This window comes from Colletes gigas, unplaced genomic scaffold (genome assembly GCF_013123115.1).
Source record: "Colletes gigas isolate AHSC1104 unplaced genomic scaffold, ASM1312311v1 Colletes_gigas_Sc00004, whole genome shotgun sequence".
Classification (NCBI taxonomy): domain Eukaryota; kingdom Metazoa; phylum Arthropoda; class Insecta; order Hymenoptera; family Colletidae; genus Colletes; species Colletes gigas.
This window is the reverse complement of record NW_025106633.1, coordinates 9,250,645-9,265,708: the sequence shown is the minus strand read 5'-3', so window position 1 is coordinate 9,265,708 and position 15,064 is coordinate 9,250,645. Positions and strand designations below refer to the sequence as shown.

The 15,064-nt window shown below is 43.6% G+C and overlaps 2 long non-coding RNA genes across 3 annotated transcripts in view; one reads left to right on the top strand and one right to left on the bottom strand.

Annotated features, from left to right (window-relative positions):
- The window catches only part of LOC122405369, a 31,239-nt gene that overhangs the window by 1,280 nt on the left and 14,895 nt on the right, over window positions 1–15,064 (bottom strand). The window contains exon 2 of the long non-coding RNA XR_006259762.1: window positions 7,446–8,069. This is a non-coding gene — a long non-coding RNA (uncharacterized LOC122405369). The remainder of the gene's footprint in view (window positions 1–7,445; window positions 8,070–15,064) is intronic.
- Window positions 1–15,064, top strand: part of LOC122405368 — a 113,134-nt gene that overhangs the window by 89,843 nt on the left and 8,227 nt on the right. The gene's annotated exons all lie outside the window — the stretch shown is intronic.

Below are 15,064 nucleotides of genomic sequence, written 5' to 3'. Positions count from 1 at the left end.
TTTCTTCGTCGATTGAAACAGCATCGAAATGTTTTGGAAAGTACGTCGCGTTGATTCTCGTTGAGTTTTGGATCGAAGAAAGATCTAGATACGCGATCGGCCATTTTTGATACGATACCGATGCCCTTTCGATCCTTCGTATCCCGTTAAGCGGCCGTAAATTAATTTCGTGTCGAACAGCTCTCGACACGACCGCCTACGAGACCCAAATCCTCCGTTCAAACACGATCGATCGGTGCTTCGTTGATCCTACGATCGGTTAGCATCGTGTCGAGTATCTATTAACATCATCAGCTATCTCGAGCTTATTCCCGAGCCATTTACGGATCCTTTCTAGCCAGGAGCGTTTCGTACTACCCCCGATCTCACAGACAATCGGACTGTTCTATCAGAACGGAACGCTCATTGTCCAAACAATACATTATTTCATCTTACAGCGTTGCAATTTGTTACTTCACCGATACGCCCACCTGATCCCCTCCAAGTAGACTCTATCTCTTGTCTCTGCGTTCTCAAAAATCTCCCTAACTGCCTAGGATTAATGCACCACGTAATATTTTCGCAAATACTCCCGTCTAACGGGCGAACAAAACCAAACAAAACTGCACGCGTAGGAAGTTGATTGAATTTAATGACACCTGCCCGGAGCAAGCAAAAAAATTCGCCAAAGATATCCCCCTCGGTCTGAAACGCAACAGTTTCCGTCGTTGCAATTAGAATGAATGGCGATTGATTGAACCGGCTGGATCATTACGATGCAACAAGGTGCCAATCAGACATCATGGACGTCTGGTGCAATTATCATCGATAACGGAGGAGCCGTAACGATGATACGTCGCTCCATAGAATCCCCGACTACGAGCAAGAAAATCGAGTTTCAAAACACGCCGAACATCTCGCGATTCTTCAACAAAACTCGTACGAAGATGTTACGTATGGGAGGAGGGTCCATAAGTGTCGAGGCGTGTTTAATTTCGACGATCAAACACACCAAAACGAGTCACGATCAAATCGCCTTGCGAAATTCTTTGCAAAAAATTGTAACCACCTGTGCAAACATTTTCTGTCCTCCTTTCGTTTGCATTCATCGTGCTCGCAGGAGAGTTCAAAAGAGATAATTTTGCAATTAAACACGATGATTCGATGGTTGTAATAATAATGGAGTTCGTACTGATTGTAGAAACAAGATTTTCGATCGAATTGAGATTTTATTGTTCGCGAGGGAATGGGATCGCGCAGTGTTTCTGTGGAGACTTCGATGCGTGGTCAGAGTCCTAATTGCAATATGGAAGCTTGTAAGAGAGAGCCGATTTTTATGTTCGCGCAAAACTCAAGACCTATTGAACCGATCTTCCTCAAATTTTGACACGTTATTCCTGCATACTCTAGGACGGGCATAGGCTATGTAGCATGTCTCAGAAGCGCGTTATTAACATGTAATTTATATGCAAAGAATTCATGTGTAGGACTGTTTGGCAGAGCACGCGACCCCTGTATACGACAGTCTACTTGCGCGCGCATGCGTAGCAGTACTGCGATGTTACCGCCAGGTGGCGAAGCTTCTCGAGCGCTTTCTCGCGAGAGAATTGCATTATCGCGGATATGTATGTCAGGACGATCGTCTGGTCATAAATTGCTTTTGCACAAGGTCGAGCGAAACCGTGACGGGGCATGCTAGTAGGTTTACGTGAGGGGTTTTATTTATATTTTTCATAGTTCAGTTTGGAGTATTTTGTAAGGTTGATTTTTATAATTGTATGAACTGGAGTAAATAAAATATTCTAAATATCCTGTAGATTATTTTCAATCAAATGGGGGCGGAGAAATGAATTATTCGTAGCATAGTTCCCTCGTGTTGTTCAAGTATAGAAATGGCTTCACAAAAAACTTAACACTAGAAGTATCAAGGAGATCGAAATTACCCATTCGTAATTTCTATTAAAAATTGTAAAATATTTACTCGATTGGATCCCTGAAAATTTACCTAAGTCTTCCATTAGAGTATAATAATTCTCAGTATCTATCGTCTTAAAGGTGAGATGTTAAAGAAAATGAATTTTAATAAATTTTAAATAGTTTTCGACCATAAAGAAATGGAATTGTAACAGTGAACGCGTTGAAATGGGAACTGTATAGTTGCAGTCTGGAGAGTTGGCGCCACGAGCGAGGAAAATGGCGGAGTACGACGGTGGCGCCGGTGAAAAAGTGTCGAGCCGGTAAAACTAAAAACGAAAGTGTAAAATCGTTCGCGAGGATGACACTTTCGCCCGTTGAGCTACTTTCGCTGGTCGCAAAGGGGTTCCGGAGCTTACTGGGAAACGAGGCACCTACAATGAATTCATCCGCGACCCACACCGCGTACGCAAACTTTACGACACTTAGTAACAGTATCTGCGACGGAGCGGCCGCGGTCACCCCGCCCCGGCGCGTATCTTTATCGCCCGGTTTTACTGCACCACCTTCGAGCCGTCATAACAGCGTCTCGTCGTCGTTGTTCCTTATTAAAATCGACGCCGAACGGGGAAAAATCGCGCGCCCACGTACCCACGGGGCCACATGCGTGCTTAAGGGCGTTCCACACCGAACGCCTCCATCTTCGAAACCGTTCACAAATCGCGTTGCACCAAATTCCCCCCAAAATACCTAAAAAATTACTGTCGCATATTTTTACCACCCTTAACCCATCTATGAACCCGTGTAACTCTCAGCTCAACTTTAATTTTTTCACAAGATGGCGTATACGTCTTACTCGTATAATGTCTTCAAGATAACCAATAACAATATTGATGTAAATGTGATTGAAATATCAAATGATGTGATTGTTGATTGAAATATCAAAGTAAATGCCTTGTAAGTTTATATTTAAGACGAAACTTGAGTCCATGAAGGGTTGATATGTAAGAAATTAATTTGAAAGAAAAATCTATTCTCCAAAAGGGGGGGAAACACTTGAAATCTGAAGTCTGAAATCTGATCTGCTCCGTCCATTTTTGAAGATATTCTAAAGGAACGTTGGTGTTCAAATGGGGCAGATTGACTATGAATTGTGGGGTGCCTGCTGGAGGAGATTTCACGTCCATTGTGGGCAAGTCCAGGTAGGAAAATCGAGAGGGAAAAGCTGCCATCCGCGATACTATGGCGATTAATTTCTATTAATTAGATCCAGACAACTCGACACGGTGGAAAGTTCCTCTGAAAGATGACTTATTGCGAGTGCGAGAGCGTCTCTGTCCCTCGTACGCGGGCGATGATTTGCTGCCGCGTGATTTAATTGGATCCGGACGTGGCTTCTATTCACGTGCACCTACCGGCCACTCTCGCTTTCGCGGAGGTTCCTTCTTCGCCGAGACACGGATAATCCGTCTTTTTGCGCTGACCTAGAAAACGTGGGAGATGTTCAAGCTTCCGCGTCCGATATCGCGGTTGCTCGCCACAAAAGAACCGGAATCGTCTTCAATTTCAATCTGCAAGATGCTAAATCACTCGCCCCTACCTTGGTCTACCTTGGTCCATGAATTCGTGCACTTTTCAGTTCATATTTACTATAAATTACGTTTGGAAAACAATTGAAAAGGGAGATCACTTTCTGTGAGGGTCACTCCACGTTGAATCTGGTAGAAATCACTTCTCACCTTCAACGTCTGGGGATTTTGTTCAAAATTCAGTATGATATGGTCCATGTGATACTAGGGGTAGTTTAAGTCATCATTTTGCTGGCTTCGAAGTTGTTTAAATGATACAAGCCTCCAAAGTCTACGACTCTGATAGAAATGGATACTTGGGAATTTTTAATGTAATTTGTGAAGGATCCATCTGTTTAAATAGTCAAATAAATGACGAAGAAGCCCCCTCCAGTGGCGGAGTAGCGGTGCCCAAACAAGAGATCGTGTAGGAATAGGCGGTTTGGTAAGAACGTCGAGCATCGAGGAGGATCTGGTGGAAGACAGTTAAGAAGTGAGATCGTTTTCTGCAGGCAGTAAGCGCCGGTGGTTCGTTATCGGGCATCGGGCTGGGTGCACCGGCCTCATCACGCCTTGCTCTTCACCTCTAGGCCGCTGCAACTCGCCCCGGCTCCGAGAATCGATGGCTCGTTTCAAGTTATGCAACTATGTAGATCTCGATAGAGCGAGCTCTTTTAGCGGATGACACGAGTCCTGGTCCTCGATAACGCCTAGAGAGAATAACCGAGAGCCCGTCGTCGGGGGCTATGAGCCACGATAACGACCGGATAATTCGTACGGCGTTACTCGCGGAGCGCCTCGGTGTTAATCACGCGCCGCTGCCACTGATAAGGGCTGCCTTTTGAAATTGTAATTACCGGTGGGACTGGCGTGACCGAGAAACCGGCAGGGAACGTCGACTTGTATTTTTGAAATCGCTTTGGTAGCAAACAGCCTCCAGTTATCGTGGACGATAGGTGGATGTCGTCTACAGTCACTTAAAGAGTGGAAGAGACTCGAATTTTCGAAATGGAAGACTTGGGACTAGTCTAGGGTTATTGGAACTAGCAATCGTATTTTAATAAATTGGCGGGGTCCATAGTTTGCTGTTCTCGCCGCCAGAGGGCCACGCTCTCGTCTCTCTCGCAAGCGCTCGAGCAACTTTCCATTAGTACCATTGACTACTCAATATCCCAGAGTTTGAAGCAGGACTCCACAAAATAAAAGAAATGGAAATTGTGGAACTGTGAAAAGGTTCTAAAAAATTGAAGTGTTTCGTCCATGTGGTGGCCATGTTAGAAATACATCATGGTTGAACAACTAACACAGCGAACGGAAGGAAAACATGAGTGCACGGAAAACGATCGAGGTTTTTATGATCGAGCAAGGAACAGCGACAAGTGAGGCTGGTGCCACGCGTAATCGGATATCTGATACAGCTCTTCGATGATCCAGGATAACGCCATCCAGACCGAGATCCTTATCTCGATCGATTTAATGCATGCAAATTACCGTGGCTCGGGGTATTACCGAGATTAGAGCAGCGAAACACAGATTGCAGTAATATCGATGGAGGGGGGGAGGGGTCGAATCACTGTTTTTGGAATCTGATTATTTCAACGCTCGGCATACTATAAACAAATAAATAATATTCGAATAGTTTCCTCTCTAAGATTCAGCCTGCATTACCGACCGGAAAATTTAAGATTCCTAACCTAACTTCTTTCACTCGTCTTCAAAGTTGATATTCGAAATAAATTAAATTCAGCGTGGAGGAACGTAGCGACAGGTCGTGAAAAGCAGAGGAACGGTTCGCCATAGCGGAAGCTACACTAGCGCCATGTTTGGCGTCGAACGTAACCTACAAAATCGATCTAGCTCGCGTATCTTGCGTTTCGAACGCACCGCGGCCGAACAATGTGGAATTGGGGAAGTGTGCCACTTGGGTGGTTGGTCCACGCTGCGAATTGCACGACCAAAGGCCCTTCGCGCGGCGTTTACGCGAGCACACGTGGCCAAACAGCATCAAGAATAAACCGAACGGAACGGCCCCGCGACGTTCACGGTCACTTGGACCCGGAGGATTATCCGAATTTTACGTTGTCCGTCGTTTAATCAAAGCGACGTCGAGATATGCGGACTATTTCGCGCGTCTAAATAAATCAGCGCGCGCGGCCCACCTATAAACACCCGTGCAAACAGAAACAGATCACCCGACTATTTACGAACGGATGCCTGGGGAACTCTTGGGGATCGGGGGAAACCTTGGCGCGAGAACGACTCCGGCATAAAACAATGATTCGTTGACGATCCAAGATCAAATTTGCTAGCCAGCGTTTTGCAACGTCGAATGGTTTGGATCTGTTCGGTTTTGAGATCAGGTCTGGATCGTGAGTGTCTGGAGGAGTGGGAAAAAGTAGGTTGCAAGCCAGAGTCGGTTAAAATGTAGACAAAATGATTTACAGGTGAGTCTATCAGCTGTACTTGGCTAGGATCCTCTTTAGAGTAGTTGCAGTTCAGTTTTGGGGTTCACTAGACCTGGTCCAGGTTGATCGTACCCCATATCAAATAAAATGAAGGTATGATAGAGTGTGAAACACTAGGTTTGAAGCTAGAGTCAGTTAAAATGTAGACGAAATGATTTACAGATGAGTCTATCAGCTGTACTTGGTCAGGGATCCTCTTTAGAGTAGTTGCAGTTCAGTTTTGGGGTTCAGAGACCTGGTCCAGGTTGATCGTACCCCATATCAAACAAAATGAAGGTCTGATAGAGTGTGGAACACTAGGTTTGAAGCTAGAGTCATTGACAACCTAACAATTTCTAGACCCAGATGCCTTACAGATGAGTCTATCGGTTCTACTTGGTCCAGACACCACTATCCATACTCTATACTCTACTCTTCCTCCTCTACTAGTGCTCTAAAGTCTGAAGACTGTTTCCAACGAGTACCCTCCTAGCAAAGATCAGGGACACATAATTTCTGGTCTATGATCTCAGTTGTTCGATAGCTTGGAGCCTATTTCGAGTGTCCAACGTTAGGGTATCAAAGAGGAAGAGTCGAAACGAAGCTACGAGCGTCTCAGGAGCGATGGAGCCCGTAGACGCCATCGAAGTTTGGAAGGTGGTTCCCAACACCGCATTACGTGGCGTTACGTCCTCTCTCCGATGTACACCTACCCTAACGTCTCTCGTAAGCGACATCTCGCCGGTACCGGCTCGCCTCGCTGCCTAAGGCATGTCTTCAATGGCGAACACGCTGTTAAATATAGCCAGGGCATTCATAAATCAGGCGAATACCGGCGATGTTAAAGGGGCGGTCGCCTCGCGTGGGCAGCAGAACGCAAATGCGAGGAACGTTAAGGCAGGCATAATAACCACGCCGGGAGACTACGGCTAAATTCTTCCGGCGCGATGCCCCCCCAAACCCCCCAAACCCCCCTCCCCCTCTATACGACAACGGGGACCCTCGTTTCAACCTCTTTTAACCTCCTTTCGTTCGTGAACCTGCGCCTCGTTACTCTCCGATCGACTCTCCAAGGCTCCGGTTAGAATTTTCTGGAGAAAATCAAAAAAATAAAACAGTTTCCAAAATAATAGATCGTAGCTTATCATTAGCAATAAGGTTGCTAACCTTTTGTAACCTCCTTTTGTTCCTTTCGTTCCATTTGGAACTATTTTTAACACTTATGGGTGTCAAATATATGACCATATATGGATAACAGGATTTACCATTATGATGCTAGAAAAATTAATTCTCAAGACATTGGGGGAAATAACTTCGAATAGAATTTGTGAATTTCAACAAGCTAACGAAAATAAGTACTGAAACAAATTTTAGGTTATGTAGCTTGCAATGGTCTGAAATGAAAATTTTACTTGCTCGGAATATTGCATTTTTGATCTGGCATTGAACCGTGTTAATATAGCTAGAAAGGTTAACTTAAAAATGGCGTCGATTTCTGGTTAGAATCTGCAAGAGAAAAATAGAAGAGTGAAATAGTTACCAGAATAAACAGATCACAGTGTTGAAACGTAGTTTACAGTCTGACGTATACAGCGCGCCTTTTGTAGCCATTCGTCGTTTCACGTTTCGTGAAAAATTGACACCGATCCTCCTAACCTCCAAACAAAGGGTGTTGAAAGATCTCTGGCATCGTTCGATTGCCAAACGAAGCTCACTTTCGCCCCGAGGCTGCGTCTACGTGTTATTGAATAGAAGTAGGAAGCCGAAGAGAAAAATAACCAGTTTCGTTTTCAATGTACCGTAGGAGGAACAAGGACGTGGAACGGCGTCCGAGGAGATGAGTCAGAAATCGGCGTATATGGTAGCATCCGGAAATGGGTCATTCCTTTCATTCATTCGAGCGACGGTGATTTGTGCAGCCGCTATTCAACCAGGCGTCCAGGTCCCATTTTCACGCCGTCGCCGCGAAGAAACCGATTCTTCTTTATTCAAAAACCGCCGTGAGCCAGTCGGCGACGGTGGCGATTATCCAAATGGCATCATCAATCTTCGATTCTTTGCTTTCAATCGTCCGTGGTGTGCTCTAAGTGGGCGTGATGTTTGCGTCCTTAATTATGCCACCTCGAAATCATCGTTACACGGCATCCTTTCTAGCAACTAAATCCTATGGAAAGCCACCATTATTTAAAACACTACGAACAGTACCAAATTCAGAATTTTAAAGAAATATTAAAACATAACCTTAACAGTAGAAAATATACAAACATAACCTTAACACTAGATTTACGGAAGCCCTGAATTTTACGGATGTCTGATTCCATATTTAACATTGCAGAACGCGTAAATATTATTTTTTAACAACTTATGTTAAATTTGATTGATGCACTGGCATGAATAGATATTCTAATTAAAATAAAAATCGTATTGCAAGGTAATCGTCAACATGAAAGTTGTCAGTAAATATACGTGTGATCAATGCTCGTAAATTTAGTGTTAAACGTGCTCTGTGTTAGGTAAACTGATTTATTTTCACATAATTTTAACAATATGCAAGTGGACACAGCAAACTTTACACATAAGAAGAGTTCTTAGTAAACCTAACCTAAAAAAGAAAGCCCTCTGCAAATGGCAAGAACTGTTATCGAACCTAACCTGAAAAAACAAAGTAAGTCTGTCGTTTTCCCCTTTCAACGCAGATTAAAGTGCCATTAGAAGGAACGAAGAGCCCCGGGCGGGTCTTGTTCCCGAAAAGTCAGCCATCTTGTAACTTAACCCGGCGATGATAACGGCTGCGTTAAGAATGGGGTCTTATCTTCGGGATCCCTTCGTCGCCCGTGTCTTTGGGAAGAAAATAAGCGTGCACGAGGAGAGCACGTATCTCTTACAGGGCCTCGATTTCGCGATAAAAAACACGCCCCTCTAAAACCCCTTTTTTCCCCTAAATAGGCGGAACGGCGATTCCCAGCGACGCGTTTCGACACCATAGTGTCCCTGTTCTCGTCGTCTCGCTACACGATCCGTACAGGAGATTTAAAATTTGCATGCGCGAGTCCCAAATTCCGACCAAATTGCTACACGAGACGCGGTGAAACTTGAACTGAAAATCACCGTCCGGTTCTGTACGCGACACGAAACCCCAAAAAACAAAAACCACGTCGACGTTGTTGCAGAACTTTCCCGTTATCGCGGTCGAACGTTCCACATATTCTCACTTTTGACAATTTATTACCAATAAAGTGTAATTCAAATTCCTGGATTTAATTCGTCTCAAAGTAAGAAGAAACTAATTAGTAAGAAAATATAATTTAAGAAATATGAAACGTGCAGAAGTCGGGGTCCGTAAAGTCTCGAATTCCGTGTCGCGTAAAAATATAAAAAAAAAACCAATTAACAGCGACTCCTAAACGGTTACAAGTTCGAGCAAATTCGTCGAGTGGAAACGTTCACCAGCGGAGACCGCGAGGAGTTATAAACGTCCGTGTAACATCGTCGAGTTCACGAAAAGCATCCCGTCGAAACGGAAATCACGGTTCTCTAAGTTTTACGAGCGTCGACGACACGAACGGAACACCTTTCTCCTGTTCGCAGCGGCGCGTTACAACGTTTCGTAAAGTAATGTTGCAACGCTCTTTTGGAAACTTCTCGATTTCGAGGCACCCGTGATCTCGGATCCGGAGAAAATTATCGTGGGCGGTGGAAGTGAAATCAATATAAAGCGTCCATAATAGAGGGAGTGAGAATGAGTAATGACTCGAAGGATAGGGACATCGGATCCGGGGCCGGGTAACGAATTTCCTCGTATCTGTTGCGCCACGATCGACGCGAGAGGTTAGGTCTCGAACCGTCGCCATTACGATCGATTCATAGCGATGGCGGTGGAAAAATTTTAACGGGGGATTCTAGAGGCCAAAATATGACGAAAATCAAGAATACCAATTTGTTGATGGAGGCTTTGTTAAAAAGTTATTAACGTTTAAAGTTCCATTTGTAATGAATTTTTTTCTCGAAAATGCGAAGGATTTCGGGGGTATGTCTATTGACCAAAAATTATTGTAATTGACCCCCGCAACCGAAAATAATTTTTCCAGAACGATTTGAAATTTTTGATTTTAATTGTTAATAACTTTTTAAGGAAGCCTCCATCAACAAATTGGTATTCTTGATTTTCGTCTTATTTTGGCCTCTAGAATCCCTAATTAAAATTTTCATAATTAAAACCTAGGTGAACTCTACCCTTATTAACAAAATGGCGACTAAGAGACGATGAGCCAGAATATACATTGATAATACATTGATAATAATGTATTAATAATACATTTATATTTATTATATATTAACTTAAACATAAATGAATTGATGTATCATTTAACTCCAAATAATTTTTTAAATTTGTTCATTGAATGATTGACCACAAAAAAAGATTGTTAATTAATAAAAATAAAGTCACTACTATCCTCGTTATTTTTCAATTATGAAACATGTACGATTTTGTGAACGTACAGGACAAAGTCACGAATATATTTATTCAATTTTATTGCTTCCCGCGTGGATAAGAGAAAAATTTGCTTCGTTCGAGGAGATAAATCAAATGAAAAATTGCTAGCCCCCCGTTTCTCGCGGCGTTGGGTTTTCGAGCGTGGTCCCCCGGAAATAAATCGTTCGGGGGCGCCTCGTTATTTTCTAAGGGGGCTGCTACCAGGTGCGGCGGGACGTGGGGGGGTTGAGGGGGCCCTCTTCTTTACGACGCTACTCGAAAGCAATCGCTTTTATCGCGTGTTCGCGGGACCAGTCGAGTATTAGCACGGTAGATCACATCGCTGCCTCCGCGGCAGCAAGTTTGTTGTCGGCGGAGCATCAGCGGAAGCAGCAACAAAGACAACAAAACCGAAAAAATGCTGTTCGACGAGCCTGTTCTCTCCTGCACAGCACTATTCCTAAATACTATCTGCTCTTATAATTATAATTATTAATGCTCTTCACCGTTTTCGTGGACGGAAGAAATACGGAAGAAAACAAGATGGCGACTAGTCTCGAACGTCCTGTAGGCTCCCACTATGTTCGTGGAGCCGTTTTATTTAGTAAATAGAAAGTTCAATACTATTTACAAATACTCGAATTTATTTACAATTATATATATATGTGTTAACAGTTTAATTTTCAATATTCTTGGTTCGATTCTTATGGAGTTCTTAAGATGTTCTAACAACTCTAACAAATGTCAAAACTCAAGTAAGATAAGAATTATTGTATTTAGGGGTTGAAAGAACCCTCTACGAAGCTCTTATTTTATTAATTTGTGGCGTCGCCTCCCATGCTCGCCACCAGAGGGGTCGCGCTCTCACAAGCGCTCTCACGACCCCTCGGTTGCTATATATACACTCCTCGAACGACCTCCCAATATCCTAGTCGTCTAAGGCAGGGCCTGCTAGAAAGATTTACAGATGACTCCACTACTAGCGCCCTCTCCTTTCCTTTTCTGTCCTCCTACGAATTCTCACGAGATCCTCTACCCGCCACAAATTTTATTAATAAATATACGAATTTGCATAAAAATCCGCAGTCTACTAATAACTGTTGGAATTCCCAACACGTCCGGTTGAGCCAGACTCGCGCGTTCGAGCGACACTTCCGGGGCCAAAAATACGAGGAAAGAAAAGGAGAAAATATTTTGGGTATCCGGACGTAAAAACGCGGAGGGCCTAATTTCTATAGGTAACTGGGGACGAAGGCGAATTTACGAGCGGTCGTTCACCGTGTACACGGCGCCCATGCAACCAGCGAGCGAGACGCGCTCAGGTAGCGAGGACGCCGATTATTTATAGTCGCTCGCGCTTACAAATGCATCGTGTCGGTGCACATCGCGAGGGGGTGTCCCCCCCCCTCGATACCATCGGCTTACTTTCCGGGGCAAAATACAGACGTGAGTGGCGCGGCGAGGCGACATCAGAATGGAGCAAAACGGACCACGCACCTGTCCTGGCTGTCGCGCGTAGAACCAGGAAGCGGCTGCCAGAAGTAACGAAATTATCCGGCTTAAGCGCCCCGTTTTAACAGAAAAAAGAAAAAAATTAACTTGCACTAACGATCGCTGGCTCCCGGTTTCCTGCAACATCGAACGTATCAGCGTAATTACGCGACTCACGGGACTGTTCGGTAACGATAAAAGTAACGCGGATTACTGTGTAACTGGGGGAAAATGCACGAGTCTAACCTAAAACAGTCGATTGTTAAATTGTCTCGAAAAGTAGAGACATTTTGGTGATATTTAAACTCGGTAGATTTGATACATTGAGACTCTTTATACATTGAGAATATTGCTTTACTCTTTATTTGTTAAGCTTACTCGATTAATGTATCATCTTCGAAGTAAGCTGTAAAACTTTGAGAAAGGGTTCTCTATCTAAGAACACCCGTGTGAGACTCTGTATGATTTAACGAACGTTTATTGTGCCAAGAAAACAATTATATTTATTATATTATGCAAACGGCTAACTTATAACTAGGACTACAATTTGGACCAATGGCTCAACATAGAGCTCGCGTAAAATTAACATTAAATAATGTCCGTCGCACTTGATGCTACTTACAAGATAGTTTTAAGAATAGTTGCTTATACTAGGGGCAAGATTTAATATTTTGTGTAGAAAAATGGCACCAAAAAAACTATACGTGTGAGATTCAGTGCTTGGTCGAGAAGCCTGTATATGGGAATAGATGGTCCAGTTCCTGTGAAAAAGATGCGAGCGAATCCCTCTGGCGGCGAGTGTGGGAAGTGTCGCCCCGTAATGGCTGTGTCTTTGTTATCGCGTAACAGGGAAACAGCTGGAGCGATCGCGATGATATTTGGACCGGATCCATAAAGTATCCCGGCTATATAACATCGCATAATTCTCAGCGAGGGTACGAAGTCGCGAATAAAAGCGAAAAAGCCTATGATCTGAAAAAAAATTTGGAATCTAAGCGACGGTGCTGCCACGAGATGCAAATTTTAGTCGCGAGCCGTGCTTTACGGGGGAGCAGACCAGTTCGAAAAGAATTTCCATCGAATTTACGCAATGTACCGGCCAGTATATTTCTCGAAATTGAAGTCCGATCCTCCCGATAAATTCCGCCGAACGTCCCGACGGACAGCGAGCGAAGATTTATGGAACGCCCGATACGCCCGGCGCTGCGTGAGAAAAATTAGTCAACGGAAGACAAACTGGCCTATTAATAGGATTTACGAACTCGTGGCCGCGGAACAGTCAGTAGTTAGGCATCCACAGGTATTTTTGAACGGTTCCGTGTACCGCGGAACCGTGCGGTATCGTCCCACCGAAAACCACACAAGGAGACCATAAAGATAAGCAGCGAATGCTCTTGGCGAATTGCGACCATACGCATCATCGAGCGTGCTCTCACGGTTTCCTTCGAAAACTATAAAAATGCAGTCCTTTAAAGCAGATATGACAAAGCAATGAGTATGTTTAACATGTTTTGAACTTTTTCATCAACCACCATTATTTAAAACACTACAAACAGTACTGAATTCAGAATTTAGTCGAAAGAAATATCAAAACATAACCTTAAACGTACTATGTGTAATTTTAATAATATGCAAGTGGATACAGCAAACTTTACAAACAAGAACTGTTACCAAACCTAACCTATTGCAATGTACGATGAGCTTCATGGATATTGAGTACCATTATCTGGACCAGAGAATTTTTAACTATGAAATAAGATACCAAGAGTACAATTTTTCTGCATCTGTGTAGCCTTAGAGATTCGAGGGACATTTTTAGCCACAATTGATACGTAAATCTAGCGAGAAGATTTAACGTTACCGATAAATAACGTGCGATAAATCGTCAACGACCGCGTCACGAGCGCCCTCTTCAGAATTTTCCCAGACCCAATACAGCCAAATAAGAATGAGAAAATTCCGAAGCGGGACTTCTTCTGGGTTGAAACTCAATCGTGACGCGTTCAGCGACGATTTACTGCGCCATAACGCTGCTAAAACTTCCTGGTAATTTAGAGAAAGGTTCTCACATATTTTGATAAAAGTGGATCCTGATTGGTCGTAACAGTTTTACTCGAACATGTACCAAACATATGGCTAAAACATGTGTTCTATTTTAGAACGATTCAGGAATAATTGATTTTATAAAAATTACTATTTTATAAAAATTACTATAAACGTAGGTTAGGTCTGCGATGGACAGCGTCGATTATACATATTGCAAACAAAATTTAACGTTTTTTTACTCCCCTAAAAATCTCGAACGGTCGAACAGAAATCTCGATAGTTGGAGAAATACATACACACATTCCTGACCTCGAAGACTCGATCGCAAAGGTCTTCGATTCGATTATTCTTCCGAGTATACCGGCCCGATGCTGTACAGCCAGGAAGAATTCTACGCGGGGAAATATACGGACAGGTTGAAACGGCCGTGGTTCGTGACCAATGTTCTCAATTTTTCTCGAGATTCGTCCCTGGCTTGGACACGAAAAGGAATGTCGCGTCTATTCTCTATCAGACGTCTAACGGTAAAATCTGCCCCATGCATTTGCGTACGTAAGACCTCCGCGAACGAACGGAGTTAATTAAAATCGTTAAGGATGTTTTGCTAGGCCCGTCCCTTCGGTTGTACATGGATTTAGCCGGGCCCGTAGCGGACGTAGCCTTTGGCGAGGATTCAGTCTCTTTTTCAGGTCGCAAAAATTCGTTTACAGTAGCAACCGTTGGCTTCTTCGCAGTTCGTTAAATTTCGCGGTGCCTCGGCGTGTCCGCGTTGTTTTTTCAGCTGGCGACGAACGAATCGGCGTCCGGGGCTCAACCGGTGGTAGCGATTGTATCGCCGTAAAGATTAAACGTTGACGTCTGCGCGGTAATGAAAAGGAATTCGTTTAAGACGTTCGACGTATTTCGAGGCGAGATTCCGTGGTATTCGAGAGCTTCGATGCTCTCGAATTTTTTTAAGAATCATCCAGAGGTTTACAGCTATTTGAAATTAATTTTTAAGATGTTCTAAACGTTCCATAGTTGTTTAATTTAAGTCTTGAGAGAGGCTCGAAGCATTACGAATTTTTGAAGACCTAATATTTCTCGAGTTTTCATAAATTTCTTAAGAGTTCGGAAGCTTTGAAGGTTATGTAGACGTCGATAGACTT